A 13365-nucleotide genomic window follows, 5' to 3' on the forward strand; every position below is an offset into this window, starting at 1 on the left:
CAGGAAAAACACTCAGCTTCTTTGGCGAGGCAGTTTTCCCACTTGTGTCTCTCTCAGCCACACCGACTGCCATTGGTTGCAGCTACCACTAGATGCTCTTCCCGTCTTTCTTGTCTTTTCCCACTAATTTTTCCTTTTGTTTTCTGAACAAATTCAATTGAGTCTGCAACTCTGGAGATCAGACTCTCCCTGTCCCCTCGAACAACGGATTGGTTAAACTTTCTAACCTCTGTTTGTCTGCTCAATTGAAACTCTTTCGTTAATGTGAGATCAGCCCTGGACTGTAGATGATCTGAAAGGGTGTTGTCTAATACCCCGAACACAATCCTGTCTCCATTCAGCTCTTCTCTTAAGTTGCTGTATTCACAAACCTCCGTGAGTTTGTACAAGTCATTGATAAATGAATGAATACCCTCCCCTTTCTGTTTTGTACGCTTATTAAATTCAAAGTGATTCCTGACAATGCAGCGGCCAGCCGACGTCATCAGAGCGCTCCAAGCTGCGCACATGCACAAACAGTCTCCTGCGCTCTGAGGTGCTGCGCATGCTCAGCCTACGTCTTCCAGGACGAAGTGGCGCATGCGCAGGAAAACTCTCTACCCCCTCTCAGCCACTCACTCCAGGCCGCTCGCTGCCCGCTCCTCGCTACCCTGCTCCCCCGCCCTCCGGCCGCTTGCTACCCCCCCACCCCCGCACTGCCCTCTCTCCGTCCACTCACGCCCCGCTTCCCCCACACGTCCCTCCAGACACTAGCTCTAAGCCATGCTGCTTCCCTCCTCTCGGCCTCTCGCTCCAACATTCGATCATTCTTCACCGCACCACCCGATAAAGCAAGGCGAGTCTCGAGGGGAGATGGGGCAATGTTGGAGCAAGTGGCCGAGAGGAGGGAAGCGGCAGAGCCCATGGCCTGGAGTGTGAGCGGCCAGAGAGCAGGATGGGGGTGGTGGTGGGGGAAGCGGGGAGTGAGCAGTCAGAGAGTGGGATGGGGGGAAGCGGGGAATGATCGTCCGGAGAATGGGATGGCACTGTTTAGAGGGGATTTGAGGAAAAAATGTTTCAGCTCGAGGGTGGTTGGAATCTGGAACACATTGCCTGAAGGAGTGGTAGAGGCAGGAACCCTCACAACATTTAAGAAGTATGTAGATGAGCACTCAAAACGCCACAGAATACAAGGCTACGGCCACGTGCTGGAAAATGGGATTAGAATAGACAGGTACTTGATGGCCGGCACGGACACGATGGCCGAAGGGCCTGTTTCTGTGCTGTATAACTCTCTGACTCTATGAAACCTCACTGAATTACAGAGGGTGTGCAGCACTGTCAGAGGTGCTGTCCTTCTGATGAGACTTCAAACAGCACAACGTTCTCCGAGTATCAACCAAAACAAGTCCATTGTGTAGATATGTGCCGTATTTGCTTATGAAATGACAGTCACTGCTCCGAAAGTAATTCACTTTAGGTGAATTAAGATGACTTGGTACTTTATAACTGGCGAATGCGCAAGAGGTAGCGGGGGACTATTGGGGGTGGGACGGAGGCGGCGATGGCAACCTTTGAGGGGATTTTTGGGTCTAAGTTGTTTTCTGTGATAAATTGAGTAGCTCCATCTTTAATCCTGGCAGCTGCCTGATAGTCACAGACAGTGACGTTTCAGTGGAAGAGGCTGCATTTGCGCATGTGCTAGTAAGCGTCACCTGGTGGTTGCATTGTCAGCAAATGCAGCGTTTTAACTTTGGCTCCACGATGACATTTTTTTCCTCAATTAAAATAGGTCTTGAGTGCCTTAATAACTTCTTCACACGTAGCCTACACACTCCCTCCATGGCAGACAATAGTGTACTGACCTGCTCCATGTCTGGCTTCTGCACGAGACCCGATGCAGTACGATACCTTGCAAACCTCTGGAACCACCTCGGCCACTCCTCGGCTTGGTTCAGTCCAGTGACCTTTTCAAAGGTACAGGCAAAGATTTCTCCATCATTGCTTTGGTTTACTATGGCCCCCATATAATATTCTGATATCTGTCAAGGCTTTGTACACAATTTATAAGAATCTGACGGTTAAAATAACCTGAGTTTACTCTACACATCTTGCATTGAAAGTTTCATCTACAACTCTCCATGAGGTGCCGTACAGATTATATTACATCACTTCCTGTGATGATGCACATTGTCTATTTATATAATCTGCCCAGTAACAACCCAATGTCCACTCTTATATTATTGTACAGATGTGAGAAAAGCTGAGGATGAGAATGGAACGTCTGAATGAAGATTTCATGATGCTGATGATGTAAATGAGGCTGATCTGTTTCCCATTCCACAATCCCTCTTTATTTCTGTGCATGTTTCTCGATGCTGTTTCAACCAAATTGAAAAAGAATCACAAATCCTCCTCTGGAGCCTCAGGTGCCCATTAGGCATTGTGGCCAAGTGGTAAGGCGTCAGTCTCGTAAACTGAAGATCACGGGTTTAATCCCCGTCCGTGCCTGATGATTAGTTTCTCACTTTAAATGTGATGTTTCCAGAAAAGATGTCCGTTGCATTGGTTTTGGCCATCTGGAAATCAGTGTGATGTTACACTTTATCCTGGACACTGGGAAGAACATGAGGAGCAGCCACATGGTCCCTCGAGCCTTCTCTGCCATTGATAGAGTGAAAATAACTGAGGTCCAAGCACTGAACCTTATTACTGTGCATTTGCTTGATATTTAACAGAGCTATTCTATTAATCCCACATCCCACACTCCTGTCCTTTCCCCCATTGTCCTGTTATATTTTCCATGTCAGGTATGTATCCAATTCCATTCAGAGTTAACATTGAATCTGCTTCCACTGACCTTTCAGGATTGCATTCCAGACCAGAGCAACACACTGCTGAAAAAACAATCTCCTCATCACAACTCTAATTCTTTTGTCAATTACTTTAAATGTGTTTCCTCTGGTTACTGACCCTTCTGTCACTGGCAACACATTCTCCTTCTTCACTCTATCAAAACTCTTCAGGACTTGCATTACCTGCTGCCTTTGCTGATATTACAAGGCTGAGCACACATCACCAAAAGGAATATGATTGGCTCTGAATCACATTTATCTTTCCTGTCAATCTGATGTGGACCTTGTATTTTCCCGGAACCAAACAACCTGAGCAACAAGTGTGGGTTCCAGTGATTCCCACCGCTCTGAGAGAGAGAGGATGTGATAATGAGCCAGATAGAAGAAAGGAATGAGATAGAGAGTAAAATATCCCTGGTCTGTTTCTACTAACCCCCGGCCCCCTAAAATGGCATCATTTTCTCCTGCCTCTCCACATTCTAGTCCATTAATTAATGCAATCCTTTCATCTGGAACATAGAACATAGAACAGTACAGCACAGTACAGGCCCATCGGCCCATGATGTTGTGCCGAACCTTTAACCTACTCGAAGATCAAACTACCTACATACCCTTCATTCTACTATCATCCATGTACCTATCCAAGAGTCGCTTAAATGTCCCTAATGTATCTGCTTCTACTACCACCGCTGGCAGTGCATTCCACGCACCCACCACTCTCTGTGTAAAGAGCCTACCTCTGACATCTCCCCGAAACCTTCCTCCATCACCTTAAAATTATTCCCCCTGGTGATAGCCCTTTCTGCCCTGGGAAAATGTCTCTGGCTATCCACTCTATCTATGCCTCTCATCATCTTGTACCCCTCTATCAAGTCACCTCTCATCCTTCTTCGTTCCAATGAGAAAAGCCCGAGCACCCTCAACCCTTCTTCGTAAAACATACCCTCCAGTCCAGGCAGCATACTGATAAATCTCCTCTGCACCCTCTCTGAAGCTTCCACATCCTTCCTATAATGAGGCGACCAGAACTGAACACAATATTCCAAGTGTGGTCTAACCAGGGCTTGATAGAGCTGCAGCATAACCTCGCGGCTCTTAAACTCAATCCCCCTGTTAATGAAAGCCAACACACCATACGCCTTCTTAACAACCCTATCAACTTGGGTGGCAACTTTGAGCGATCTATGGACATGGACATGGACCCCAAGATCCCTCTGTTCCTCCACACCACCAAGCATCCTGTCTTTAAGCCTGTATTCTGCATTCAAATTCGACCTTCCAAAATGAATCACTTCACACTTTTCCAGGTTGAACTCCATCTGTCCCTTTAATTCCTGTTTCCTAATCCATTGATGTTTCACAATGTACTGAACTGTCCCAATCCATTGATATAACTCAGTCTATAGAATTTCCCAATCCACTGATATTTTCCAGTCCATTGACTTTCCCAATCCATTAATGGTTCCTGACCATTGACATTCCCAATCCATTTATATTGCCTGTGATTTCAAAGCAACTGTGGAATACAAATAGTATCAGTATTATCAGATACATCGAGACGAGGTGCAATAGCCAAGTGGACAGATGTTGGGTTTATAAAGAATAAAGCACGAGCTCGACATTTGTCAAGTCTATCACTGGATCTGAACTCTCAACCTACTGTTTTTCTGTGGGTTTGCTGACTTGTATATGTGAAGAACCATTGGATGTTTCTCAATCCTCTGACTTTTCTCATTCTTGTGCCATATTTGTTCCTTTGGGTTCACCAGTGAAGAAAATTATTCCCTATTACATTTGGTGAAGACTTTAATAACCTCACATCCTTGTGTCTCACCATCTCAGGTCAAACTCCCTACAGAAACTTTAAACATTTAACTATTCTGCTGGAAACATTTTCAAGGGCGCAGCCATTCCTTCATTACGCTTCCTTCTTTGACATGTGATTGACAAATATGTGTGTAATGGAGAGAGAGAGAGTGAAAAAAAAAGAGAGAGAGAGTGCGATAGAAAGTTAGAGGACCAGCTAAAGACAGACAGAGAGAGAGAGGCAGAGAGAGGTAAAGCGATAGACAGAGAGAGAGAGAGAGAGAAGGAGAGAGAGTCATTGAGTCCTGGAGTCACTACAGTACAGGAAGTCATTTTGCCCATCAAGCCCATGTAAATCAATCCATTCAGTCCCATTCCCCCGCTCTATCCCCATCGCCCTGTAAGTTATCTAAACCTGTCATATTTATTATAATCTTGTACATGTCTATCAAATCTCCCCTCAATCTCCTTTGCTGCAAGGAGAACAACCCCAGCTTCTCCAACCTAACCTTACAGCTAAAATCCCTCATGTCTGGAACCATTCTGTTAAATCTCCTCCACCCTCTCAAGGACACTCACATCCCTTCAAAAGTGTGTTGACTAGAACTGGATGCAATTCTCTGGTTGTGGCCCAACTAGAAATTTATACAGGTTCAGCATAACTTCCCTACTTTTGTACTCAGTACCTCTATTTATGAAGCCCAAGATCCCATATGCTTTGCTAACTTCTTTCTCAATGTGTCCTGCCACCTTCAAAGAACTATGCATATGAATCCCCAGGTTTTTATTCCTAAAATATGCTTTATTCATATAAATCTGTAAAAAATGCATTATACAACAGTTCAAAACAGCACCAAGTTGACATTCCAAATTATGCAAAGGAAATCAGTTTTCTTCAATACAGGAGTGAGTTGCCTCACAACCCTTCCACTCCATTTTACCTGACATGGACATTTTACAGCAAACCCATATCTGGTGGATACAGCACGAGGGGTTTCCAATGAGTCCAGCTGCCCAGTTCACTATGGCGGGGGGACCTTACACAGTGGTCTTTCCCCATTGAGCCTTTGCAGTGGCTACCCCAAGCTTTAGTGTGTCCCTCAGCACGTAGTCCTGGACCTTGGAATGTGCCAGTCTGCAACACTCGGTCGTGGACAACTTTTTGCGCTGGAAGACCAGCATGTTTAGGGCAGACCAAAGAGTGTCTATCACCAAATTGATGGTCCTCCAGCAGCAGTTGATGTTTATCTCGGTGTGCATCCCTGGGAACAGCCCGTAGAGCACAGACTCCTGTGTTACAGAGCTGCTTGGGATGAACCTCGACAAAAACCACTGCATCTCTTTCCACACCTGCTTTGCAAAGACACATTCCAGAAGGAGGTGGGCAACTGTCTCTTCCCCACCTACTCAGCAGAGATGACATCTGTTATTGAAGCAAAAAGCAGAACCGACCTGATTCACAACATGAAACCAGCAGCCAGAACATTATATGACTTGAAATTAGCCAAGGCAATTGTGCAAAAGACAGTGAGACACTGCGCAAATAAACACTGGACAAAATCACAAATGTAACAATGCTTTCAAAAGCAAATCTCCCGAGTATGCTCACACTCGTCAAGCAGAGGTGACTTTGCTGGCTCAGGCACGTTCGCAGGATGGAAGATTGCACATTCCCAAGGGTATTCTGTATGGGGAGGTCGCCGGAGACAGAAGACCAGTTGGATGCCCAAAGCCCCACTTCAAGGATGCCTGCAAGCAGGACATGAAGGCCCGAAACATCGATTTTCACACATGGGAGACACTGGCCAACAACAGAGGGAAATGGTGATATTACCCCTGGACTGGTGTGTGCGTCACCATGACAATCAGTGACTATAGCAGCTTGACAGCAGGTGCCAACATGGAAAACAGCGACACCTGATAATCCCACCTCATATGTGTCACTTGTGGAAGAACCTGCCTCTCACATATTGACCTCTTCAGCTATCGGACAAAGTGCACCATGGGAAACTATCCCATCACCAATGGATTTGCTGCAAGTCCATCATCTCACGTAGAATGAAGGATGACGACGACATCTACAACCAGGGCGGCCCATCGTGCCTGTGGCAGCTCTTTCATTTCCTTTCAACTATTTATCGAAATTCCCTTTTCAACCTTACGATTGAGTCTCCTTCCACCATTCTCTCAGGCAAAACATTCCAGACCAAAAACAACAACAACTTGTGTGTAAATTTATAGAGCACCTTTAACGCAATACAGCGTCCCATGGCACTTCACAGGAGTGTCGGAAAGCAAAATTGGACCCCAAGCCACACAAGACCGTATTAGAGCAGATGGCCAAAAGCATGGTCACAGAAGTAGGCTTCCATGAGTGTTTTAAAGGAGGGAAGAGAGGTCGAGAGGCGGAGAGTTCAGGGAGGGAAATCTCAGGCTTCGGGCCTGGACAGCTGATGGCACAGCTGCCAACGGTGGAGCGATAAAAATCAGCGATGCTCAAAAGACCAGAATTGGAGCAGGGCCTGAATCTCGGGGGGAGTGAACCAAATAAAATCCGGCCCTTTGTATCCCCCTCACAGCTGACATTCCCACCGAGCTTTTTATTATCAATCAATTTCCCTCTTGCAGTTCTATTTCACACCAAGAGATGGCAGTCTCATGCCATTTCACAGCAAGCTGCACACAAGCTTATTTTCCTGCCAGTCCAATACTGTGATGAGTGGACAAGGATGTGTGTGGTGTGCAGTGTGTGGTATGCAGCAGGGTTAGACTCAAACCAAAGAAGCTGCATCACTCCCAGCGGAAGGGCCGCCCGCGCATCAACACTAGCAGAATTTCTTATCCACAGCTGTTCCGTAAGTTTCCAAATTCACTTGACAAAGTCCATCAAAACACTCCGACAGGGGATGCAGAGACCAAGTGGGCCCACATCAGAGATGCCATCTATGACTCAGCTATGATCACCTATGGCAAACGTGTGAAGCAGAATGCAGACTGGTTTCAATCAAACTTTGAAGAGCTGGAACCTGTCATAGCCGCTAAGCGAATTGCACTGTTGAACTACAAGAAAGCCCCCAGTGAGTTAACATCCGTAGCTCTTAAAGCAGCCAGAAGCGCTGCACAAAGAACAGCCAGGCACTGTGCAAATGACTACTGGCAACACCTATACAGTCATATTCAGCTGGCCTCTGACACCGGAAACATCCGAGGAATGTATGATGGCATGAAGAGAGCTTTTGGGCCAAACATCAAGAAGATCGCCCCCCTCAAATCTAAATCAGGGGACACAATCACTGACCAACGGAAGTAAATGGACTGCTGGGTGGAGCACTACCTAGAACTGTACTCCAGGGAAAATGTTGTCACTGAGACCGCCCTCAATGCAGCCCAGTCTCTGCCAGTCATGGATGAGCTGGACGTACAGCCAACAAAATCGGAACTCAGTGATGCCATTCATTCTCTAGCCAGCAGAAAAGCACCTGGGAAGCACAGCATTACCCTGAAATAATCAAGAGTACCAAGCCTGCTATACTTCCAGCACTCTACGAACTGCTTTGCCTGTGCTGGGACGAGGGAGCAGTACCACAGGACATGCGCGATGGCAATATCATCACCCTCTATAAGAACAAGGGTGACCGTGGTGACTGCAACAATTACCGTGGAATCTCCCTGTTCAGGATAGTGGGGAAAGTCTTCACTCGAGTCGCTTTAAACGGGCTCCAGAAGCTGGCTGAGCGTGTCTACCCTGAGGCACAGTGTAGCTTTCGAGCAGAGAGATCCAACATTGACATGCTGTTCTCCCTTTACCAGCTACAGGAGAAATGCCGTGAACAACAGATGCCCCTCAATGTTGCTTTCATAGATCTCACCAAAGCCTTTGACCTCGTCAGCAGACGTGATCTCTTCAGACTATAAGAAAAGATTGGATGTCCACCAAAGCTACTAAGTATCATCACCTCATTCCATGACAATATGAAAGGCACAATTTAGCATAACGGCACCTCATCAGACCCCTTTCCTATCCTGAGTGGCATGAAACAGGGCTGTGTTCTCGCACCTACAGTGTTTGGGATCTTCTTCTCCCTGCTGCTCTCACATGCGTTCAAGCCTTCAGAAGAAGGAATTTTCCTCCACACAAGATCAGGTGGCAGGTTGCCCGTCTAAGAGCGAAGACCAAAGTACGGAAAGTCCTCATCAGGGAACTCCTCTTTGCTGACGATGCTGCATTAATATCTCACACTGAAGAGTGGCTGCAGAGTCTCATCGACAGGTTTGCGGCTGCCTGCAACGAATATGGCCCAACCATCAGCCTCACGAAAAAGAACATCATGGGACAGGACGTCAGAAATGCTCCATCCATCAATATCGGCGACCACGCTCTGGAAGTGGTTCAAGAGTTCACCTACCTAGGCTCAACTATCACCAGTAACCTGTCTCTCGATGCAGAAATCAACAAGTGCATGGGAAAGGCTTCCACTGCTATGTCCAGACTGGCCAAGAGAGTGTGGGAAAATGGCGCACTGACACGGAACACAAAAGTCCGAATGTATCAAGCCTGTGTCCTCAGTACCTTGCTCTACGGCTGATAGGCCTGGACAACGTATGTCAGCCAAGAGCGACGTCTCAATTCATTCCATCTTCGCAGCCTCCGTAGAATCCTTGGCATCAGGTGGCAGGACCGTATCTCCAACATATCCCCAGCATATACACCCTAGTGAGCCAGTGGCACTTGAGATGGCTTGGCCATGTGAGCCACATGGAAGATGGCAGGATCCCCAAGGACACATTGCACAGCGAGCTCATCACTGGTATCAGACCCACCAGCCGTCCATGTCTCCGCTTAAAAGATGTCTGCAAACGCGATATGAAGTCCTGCGACATTGATCACAAGTCGTGGGAGTCAGTTGCCAGTGATCGCCAGAGCTGGCGGGCAGCCATAAAGGTGGGGCTAAAATGTGGCGAGTCGAAGAGACTTCGCAGTTGGCAGGAAAAAAGACAGAAGCGCAAGGGGAGAGCCAACTGTGTAACAGCCCTGACAACCAATTTTATCCGCAGCACCTGTGGAAGAGTCTATCACTCTGGAATTGGCCTTCATAGCCACTCCAGGTGCTGCTTCACAAACCACTGACCACTTCCAGGTGCTTACCCATTGTCTCTCGAGACAAGGAGGCCAAAGAAGAAGAAGATTCTTACACCTCTCTGAGATTTGCAGACATATTTTCTCCTCTATCTCTTCCTGTCTGTTTAGAGGCCTGTAGTACACTCCCAGCCAAGTGATTGTCCCCTTTTTGTTTTTAAATTCTACCCATATGGCCTCATTTGAGGAATTTCTAAGAAATCATCCTTCCTTACTGCAGTCATTGACTCCTTGATCAACAGTGCAATGCCACCTCCTCTTTTACCCCGTCACCTGTCTTGCCTGTAGATTCTGTACCCTGGAATACTGAGCTGCCAGTCCAGCCCCTCCCTCAACCATGTCTCTGTGATAGGAATAAGATCATAATCCCATCGCCCTCAATTCATCTGCCTTATTAGTAAGACTCCTTGCATTAAAATAGATGCAATCCAGCCTTGCATTTTTCACTTGTGCCGTAACAGGTCTATATTTGCTCTGCCTTCCAGACTGACTCAGTTTCTCTTTTAAATTTGACTGTGTTTAACCCCCTACTGTACCTCCACTCTGTATCCGACCCCCCTGCCAAATTAGTTTAAACCCCCCCTACCCACCAAAACAGCACTAGCAAACCTCCCAGCAAGTATGTTGGTCCCGTTCCAGTTCAGGTGCAACCCGTCCAACTTGTATAGGTCCCACCTTTGCCAGAAACAGACCCAGTGGTCGAGGAAACTAAGGCCCTCCCTCCCGCACCATATCCTCAGCCAGGCATTCATCTGCTCTACCCTCTTATTCCTATACTCATTAGCATGTGGCATTGGGAGTAATCCAGAGATTACAACCTTTGAGGTCCTGCTTTTTAATCTGCTATCTAGCTCCCTAAATTCTGGTTGCAGGACCTCATCCCTCTTTCTACCTATGTCATTGGTGCCAATGTGTACCATGACCTCTGACTGTTCACCCTCCCACTTGTCCTGCAGCCACTCTGTGACATCCTTGACCCATGCACCAGGGAGGCAACATACCATCCTGGAGTCACGTTTGCAGCCACAGAAATGCCTATCTGTACCTCTTACGATAGAATGCCCCATCACTATAGCTCTTCTACTCCTTTTCCTCCCCTCCTGTGCAGCTGATCCACCTGTGGTGCCACAGACTTGGTTCTTGCTGCATTCCCCTGAGAAGCTATCTCCCCCAATAGTATTCAAAGTGGAAAATCTGTTAGAAAGGGAGATGGATCCAGGAGACTCCTTCACTACCTGCCTAGTTCTTCTACTCTGCCTGGTGGTGACCCATTCCCTTTCTACCTGAGCAGTCTTTACCTGCGATGTGACCACCTCCCTATACGTGCTATCCATGATGATCTCAGCCTCGCGGATGCTCCACAGTATCTCCAGCCGCCGCTCCAGATCCGAAACGTGGATTTCGAGTAGCTGCAGCTGGAGACACTTCCTGCACACGTGTTCATCCTGGATACTTGAAGTGTCCCTGACTTCCCACGTTGCACAGGAGGATCACTCCCCATTGCTGAGCTGCCCTGCCATAACTTACCCTTAATTTATCCCCTTAAATTACCCAAAAACTAAATTATTTACACTAGGGACCTTGATTCTCCCCCAGAAAACACGACCTCCTTTATTGAAAAAACTGTAGACCTTTCCCTTTACTTTTAGTTACTTACCCAGCTATTTAGAGTAACTCCCTAACAGCAGATACTCACCAACCAATCACCTTGCAGCCTTCCTGTGACATCACAGCTCCTTTGTTTTCAAACTCCGGCGTGCCTGGACTGCTCTCCGCTTCTCACCTGGAAGGTGAGTGACTAGGCCGCGATCCTCAGGCTCAATTTATCGGCTCCACTCTCGGTGTTCTCCCCACAGGTCCGCTCCACTCCCGGAAGGTGAGTGACTGGACCACGATCCTCGGGCTCAATTTATCGGCTCCACTCTCGGTGTTCTCCCCACAGGTCCAGTCATCTCCCGGAAGGTGAGTGACTGGGCCGCGATCCTTGGGCTCAATTTATTGGTTCTGCTCTCGGCGTTCTCCCCACAGGTCCACTCCTCACCGCTCCGCCCCCGGAAGGAAAGTCAGTCTGGTATCTGTGACGGACAATGAGGAGAAACACAATATAAGGAGAGAGTGAAATACATTTTACTCTTTAGACGATATTATTTATTATATTTCAGCTGTTCCTTGTTTCACAAATATTTTTGCGGGCTTTTCAAATTTGTGAATGGATTTCAGCTCTGACAATTTGCCACTGTCAATCTCCGCCCCATTTTCTCATTGCCCTTTGATGATCGGCGAAATAGCAGCTACCTGATTGGTGACATGAACCAGCCAATGAGATTCAGCAGACAGTAACCAATCAGAAGTAGCCGGACTGCATTCCTCCAGAAGGTAAAGCAGGGAAGTGCGGGAAGAATTCCTCACTCTTTGTGAAAGTATTTGTGAGATTGTGGAAATGTCTGGAAGAGGAGCAGGGGAGAGACCATGATCCTGTCTCAGGTAAGTTTTTGAGTAAAATGGCTGTAACCAATTCTGTAACTTCAGGCCAGGGAGTGTGTAACACCGTTCGGGTGGTAGTGAAGGATAATGATGGAGATGCACCGGTTGATCGTACCTTCTTCATTAAGAAAATCCTTATTGATTGCTGTGGATTCCAAGCTGCGAACATCTTCTGCCTGCAGGACTTCCCCAGCTGTGGATATTTTGACGTGACGTCCAAGAACGTGGAGGATGCATCAAGTTCCTGAAGGTGTTCAAGGAGAAGGGAAACCAGGCGCCGCTGCCAATCCTCACAGTGGAGCCACTCTTCACACTGCCATCGCAACGTGACCGGGTGGTGAGAAGCCACCTCTACAACCCCCATGTTCCTGTCGTGGATGTACTCACCTTCCTCACCAGGTGTGTTGAGGTGGCCGGCGGCAGCACTGATGTCAAGGACCCATTTGGATTTGGACCAGCTAGCAGCAGGTCAAGGTGACCTTGAAGGTCGATGCCAACGGAGCCATCATCCATCCTCCCTCCAGCTTTGCTTTCGGGGGAAGTCGAGGCTTCATGGTCTATGCGGAGCAGCCCAGAGTTTGTCGTACCTGCGGCAAATCTGGTCACGTGGCAGCTAACTGCAGCACAGTCGTCTGCAAGAACTGCAAGAAGGAAGGCCATCAGACCAAGGACTGTAATCATTGTAAGTACTGCAACCTGTGAGGTGGGGCAGGCCACCTCCACAAAACCTGCCCAAACGCTGCCTCAGTTATGCTCAGGCAGCAAGGATCAAGGAAAGACCGGGTTAAGGAACGGTGAACATGTCTGGTGCTGGGAGGGAAACAAGCAATCCTCCCCACAGCGATGAAAGTCTATCTGAGAAAGAGAAGAAAGGGGAGGCAGCTGCAACCAGTGACCCAACACCTACTCCGTGCCTGGAAACTCCTCCTCCACAGACAGAATTAATGGAGGAGGAGGCAGCAGATGGACAAACAGGTCAGTGGCAGGTGGTACAAAGGAAGACCACAAAGAAAAAAGCTCCAGAAAAAGAACACGTCAACACCCAACCAGTGGCAAGAGGAGGCTACCGTCTGAGACAGACTACAGCAGCTCCTCCTCACTGGA

General features: G+C 47.7%; 1 non-coding gene across 1 annotated transcript; it reads left to right on the plus strand.

Moving 5' to 3' along the window:
- Positions 1-2418: 2418 nt before the first annotated feature.
- On the plus strand, positions 2419-2490 carry trnat-cgu (transfer RNA threonine (anticodon CGU)). Its single transcript has one exon. It is a non-coding gene; the product is annotated as a tRNA-Thr (tRNA).
- The last annotated feature ends 10875 nt before the right edge of the window (positions 2491-13365 follow it).

This window comes from Heterodontus francisci, unplaced genomic scaffold (genome assembly GCF_036365525.1).
Source record: "Heterodontus francisci isolate sHetFra1 unplaced genomic scaffold, sHetFra1.hap1 HAP1_SCAFFOLD_59, whole genome shotgun sequence".
Classification (NCBI taxonomy): Eukaryota; Metazoa; Chordata; class Chondrichthyes; order Heterodontiformes; family Heterodontidae; genus Heterodontus; species Heterodontus francisci.